The following is a 5816-nucleotide window of genomic DNA, read 5'->3' as shown; positions in this document are numbered from 1 at the left end:
GGGGGCGGGGAGCTGCGGGGACTATTTGTCGTGCCGAGCCGCCGTGCAGAACTCTCCAGAAGGGGGAGGGGGAGCGCGCGGAAGGATACGGCGGCGGCGTGAGAGCGCGCGCGCGCGAGGCGGCCGCCGCGGCGCGTGACGCCACGGAGCGTTCTCTCGCGAGAAGACGGGACGGGAAGAAGTCCCGGCCGAGCCGGGCCCGAGGCCGCGGGGACCGCGCGGGCCTGAGGGGACGGGCCGGGCCTGAGACCCCGCCAGCCCCGGCCCCGGCGGGATTTCTCCGCCCCCGGCCCCTTGTGGAGCTGCCGCACTCCCCACCCCCCGAGATGCTGTGGAGGCCCTGTGGCCCTGTCTCGGGCAGGCTGGGAGTGCGCTTGGGACAGGCAGAGCCCTCCAGGAGCACTTTAGTGGCCGCAGGGGTACCTGGCTTGTCCTGATCGAGCCTGTGGCCTTCGGTGGCGGCTGCTCCTGGCTTCGGGCAGCACAATTCACGTTAAATGGCACTGAGAGCCCGGCTGGTGACACAGTGTCCCTGCTCCTTCCTCCTGCCCCTGTGCCCGGGTGGGGTTGAGGGTCCCTGGTGCTGCCTCCGGGCCATGGTGGGCTGTTCTCAGGCTGACTTTGCTGCCAGCCTTCTGCAAGAAGTCAGCATTTCCGGAGGCTGTAGCACAGGGCGTGTTTTGAATTTCTTCTCCCTCTACATTTGTTAAGGAGAAAATAAACCACAAATTCGTAAAAATGCCTTTTTGGGTGGGGTTTTTTTTGGTTGGGTTTTTTTCCAACTACTTTGGTTCATTTTGTGGCGTCTTGTTCTCTTTTCTTTCTTTCTTTCCTGTTCATTTTGGACACCCCTTGATTGCCACATTCCAGACAACCCTGCACAGCTCATTGATCTAACATCCCAGCACAAGGCAACACACTCTTCATCCCAGCCACACCACTGGAAAGGCTCAAACTAATCCCAAGTAGTCCTGGCTCTAAAGGCCAATCCTGGGTTGTGGTAAAACTGCTTTTCTTCCCCCATTTTCCGCTTTCCTTTTGTATGGCCCAGCCAATGCCTGATCCCACTCGGGCAACCTGATCCCCATCACTGGAAGTGACACCACAGATTCCTTTTCTCTAGGAGATGCTCCTGTGGTCCCTGAGGGCAGGACAGCCTCTGGCTCAAACCTGTCCACGGCAAACATCATGGCTGGGACTGTGTTCCAGGGCACAAAAGGCTTCCCACCCCTCGGGAATATCTCTGGAAGCGACTTCCTCCTCTTTCCAGGGCAATTTTCCAAGTACCCTCAAGTCACAGCTCTAAGGACTTCACATCAGTCAAGATTAAAGTAGCCTTTTTCTTGTATCTGCAGGAAAAGTGCTGGATTTCATCCCCAGAAAGGGACAAAAAAATAGTTTTGTTGTGGTTCTAGTACCAGCGATAAGGATGATCTGCTGTTTGCTGCCAGCTGGATGCAAACTGCTCCACAAGATAAGGAACGGAAGCAGGAAAATCATTGTCGTAATGCTTTTTCACACGGTAAGACCTGAGACATCCAGGAATGACATTTCATAGGATCTTGGAGTCACAGACTGCCTTGGGTTGGATGAGATCTTAAAGCCCATCCAGTTCCACCCCCTATCCTGGGCAGGGACACCTTCCACTATCCCAGCTTGCTCCTAGCCCTGTCCAGCCTGGCCTTGGACACTTCCAGGGATGGGGCAGCCACGGCTTTTCACGCACCCCCTCACAGCATTTGAGGAGCTTCCACCTGCAGCTTCCTCCCTTTCTGTCTCCCAGCGTCAGAGCCGCTCCTGCAGAGCCTGTGGGTGTGGCCATCCCCCATCCCAGGGACTCTGCCGTGCCCTGAGCTCCTCTTCCTAAGGGAGGTACTGAGTGATCTGCTGTCTGCACATGCCAACACCATCCCATGCCAACATCTCCCAACATCAGAGCATCGCTGGAGGAGTTCTCTGAGTGCTGCCTTGTCCTCAGATGACTCCAGTCTCCATGTGCCTTTCTTTCACCATCTCCCTCTGATCGGCTCTGCTCCACAGGGTCAAGTTGCAGCGCTGTATTAGGGAAAGAAACTCTTGAAGGGCTTAGGGAAAGGCACAAGAATTTAAAGGAATACGAACTTCCCATCCGAACTGGCTAAATCTATTTATTCCAGGCTTTGATAACTTAGGAGACCTTTGTTAGAAGGTGGAAAAAAGTCACTCTAAAGGAGGGAAGACACAACTGGAAGAGCAAAAACCTCCCGTGTTGGGCACACACTGGTGGGCAAGCTTCAAAGAAAAATAAACTCCCAGAAAAAAGTACCAGGAGCAGCTCCTGCCCCAAAGGTGCTCTGCCCAGCAGTACCGCCCCAGTCATGGAATTATGGAATGGTTTGGGTTGGAAGGGACCTGGAAGCTCATCTTTTTCCAATGCCAGCCTGTGACAGCTCCAAAATGAGCAAAAATGGTTTTTCCACCCAACATGTAACTGGGGACTCAGTGCCACGGGACACTGCAGGTGCTGGCTGCTGACAGACTGCAGAAATCACGGACTGATCCACTGACATCTATTAAATTCAAACTCTCTTAGGCAGAAAGTTCTGGTGCTCCAAAGGAAGGCAGGACCCCAGTGGGTGAGGGGCGTGCAGCACTCAGAGCAGCCCCACGATGCAGGGATGGAGGGGTGCTCCATTCTGCCACCAGGATTTTAAACTCATTGCTGAGGGGTGCAGGCTGGGGTCAGGGTGGGGCAAGGGATCTCCCAAGCTGAGCACATCCCTGGAAAGGCATCACATCTCCACGTGGGCTTTGTGAGCTAAGGTCAGGGCCCTGCAGAATCTGGAGGCCAAGAGAGAGACTCCCAAATCCTTGGGCCAGGACAGCTCCCTGGCTCCCTTGACTGCCACCTCCCTTGTCCCACAGCTAAATGCTTGGAGAAGAAGGTTGTCCAAGGAGCATTTGGACAACGCTCTCAGGCACAGGGTGGGATTCCTCGGGCTGTCCTGTGCAGGGCCAGGAGTTGGACTTGATAATCTTGTGGGTCTCTTCCAACTCAGGATATTCCATGATTCTGTGATTCTGTGAAAGTGCTTGGCTCAGCGAGTGAGAGATGATGTGTGCTTAGGAGCTTCAGGAAGCAGGTCTCTGCTGCCACCAGATCTCCCCCAGCACTCGGTGGCTCCTCACTGCACCAGAGAGTCTGGCCTGGTTCTCACAGCTCAAGGCCACACAGAATATTGCAGAGCACTTTATTTTTGCTATTTTGTGGCAATAAACAGCCCTGTCACACGGGACCTCTGAGGGACACTGCTGGTGCAACTGCAGCACTAAAAACACCGACTGCAGCACTTTAGTCAAGGGACCAAAGCCACTTTTGACACCAGCCTGGCACTGGAACCCCATCCCTGCAGGTATCCCCGGTGAAAGCTGTCACTGGGAAGCCTGCCCTTTGGGTAAAGCCAGCAGCTCTACCTGCTTTGGCAGGGCAATGGGAAAAAAGGGGATTAAAGGAAGGAAGTGCTGCTGCTGTGCCCATCCTGCAGCAGAGCCAGCTCTGTCACGCTGCTGCTTCCTGCTCACAGCCCTTCACCCAGGGGCTGCCAGGGAAATCACCATGTTCCTGGCCTGGCTTTTGGCCGGGGACATGCCACATGTCTCCGTCCTCCCTCTGGGAGCAGGTCTGGGCACCACAATATGAGAAAGATCTAAAGCTGTTAGAGAGTGTCCAGAGAAGGGAAACAAGAATGGAGAAGGGCCCAGAGGGGCCACACAAGAAGCATCTGAGTGCACTCAGCCTGTCCAGCTGGAGCAGAGGAGACTGAGGTCAGACCCACCCAGGGGCTGCAGCTCCTCCTGAAGGGCAGCTCCAGTCTCTGCTCCCTGGGACCAGGGACAGGGCCCAGGGAAGGGCTGGAGCTGTGTCAGGGAGATTTAGGTTCGATATCAGGGAAAGGTTCTTCCTCCAGAGGGTGCTCAGGCACTGACCAGGCTCCCCAGGGAATGGTCCCGGCCCCAAGGCTGCCAGAGCTCCAGAAGTGTTTGGACACCACTCCCAGGCACAGGGTGGGATTTTTGGGGTGTCTGTGCAGGGACAGGAGTTGGACTGGATGATCCCTGTGGGCCCCTTCCAACCCAGTTTATTCCATGACTCTGTGGTTCTCCTGATCTCAGCAAGGGCTGCAGTGTTTGTAGGTTGCTGTACAGAGTCAGCTTCTGTGCCCAACTCAGCCTCACACAGGTGTGAGCACCAGCCCGGTTGGAGGTGCTGTGGTGCTGGTCCAGGGAGGTGCCTTGCTGGGGTTTTCTATTGCATCTAAAATCCTCCAGCATCATGTGTGACTTCTTGTTCCCTCTGCTTGAGGGAATAACAGCAAATAGGGGCAGAGGGAATGTCAACCAAGACACAATCTGGAAAAGCAAATTGTTGGCCAGAGGAAGGCCAGGGAGGACAAAGATGGCAGTTTCAGTCCTGCCACTTCTTGTTGGCTGTGCAGAAGCACTGGGTGGCACTGGGCAACACTGGGCTCTCCATTCCCAGGCAAACTCAGATGTTGCAGGTGTCCACAGGCGGCCACAGAGATGTTCTGAGGGCTGGAGCCCCTCTGCTTTGGAGACAGGCTGAGAGAGATGGGGGTGTTCAGCCTGGAGAAGAGATGGCTCAGGGGAGACCTTAGAGTGCCTAAAGGGACTCCAAGACAGCTGGAAAAGGACTTTGGACAAGGGCCTGGAGTGAACAGCACAAGGGGGAATGGCTTCCCACTGCCAGAGGGCAGGGTTAGATGGGATATTAGGAAGGAATCCCTCCCTGTGAAGATGGTGAGACCCCGGCACAGGTTGCACAGACTGAAGCTGTGGCTGCCCCATCCCTGGAAGTGTCCAAGGCCAGGTTGGATGGGGCTTGGAGCAAGCTGGGATAGAGAAAGGTGTTCCTGCCCATGGCAAGTGTTGGGAAGGAGGTGAGCTCTAAGGTCCATTCCCACCCAAACTATTCCGTGATTCCAAAATTCTATAAAACCTCATTCCTGGAGTTTAGACTCACTTCTCGGACCAGGTACTACAGCTCTGCTCCGAACAGAAGTGAGACAGAAATACTGCAGGTGTTGGTGTGCTGAGGGTAGAACCGAAAGCAAGAGGCCAGGCTCTGTGGGCAGGAGAGCCACCAGCTGCTTGGGGACCTGCAAGAAGATGGCTGGGGAGACAGGCAACACCTCCACCACACCAAAGAGCCAACCAGAGCAGGTCAGTGAAGCCCGACTGGAATGGGACAAGCTTTATCCCAGCGCTGGAGGAGGAAGTGATTCACTTGATGTTTTAGCCAGCCTTTGTGTTGACGAAGCAAACATCCATCATGTTGGCTGTATCCACCGGCCCTCCCGGGGCAGGAAACAGCAGCCAGATGGTTTGCTGGGGTTTCTAAGGTACCACCAAAACAAGCAGCTCCCTGCCAGGCCCTTCCTCCCACTCCCTGGGTTTGAAGATGCTTGAGTTGTGTCCGTAGAAGGCAGCAGAGCACAAGTCTGATGAGGAGCAGCTGAGGGAGCTTCGGGGGCTCAGCCTGAAGAAAAGGAGACTCTGTGGGGATTTTCTCTCCACAACTCCCTGACAGGAGGATGCAGCCAGGTTGGGAATGGGCTATGCTCCCAGGGAACAGGGACAGGACAAGGAGAAATGGCCTCAAGCCAGCACTAGAGGAGGTTTATGCCGGATATTAGGGAAAATTTCTTCACCCAAAAGGGCTGTCAAGCATTGGCACAGGCTGCCTAGGGCAGTAGTGGAGTCCCCATCCCTGGAGGGATTTAAAAGACTTGGGGACATGGGTTAGAGGTGGACTTGGC

This window comes from Coloeus monedula, assembly GCF_965178545.1.
Source record: "Coloeus monedula genome assembly, chromosome: 15".
In the NCBI taxonomy this organism is placed as follows: domain Eukaryota; kingdom Metazoa; phylum Chordata; class Aves; order Passeriformes; family Corvidae; genus Coloeus; species Coloeus monedula.
Note: the sequence above shows the minus strand (reverse complement) of the source record.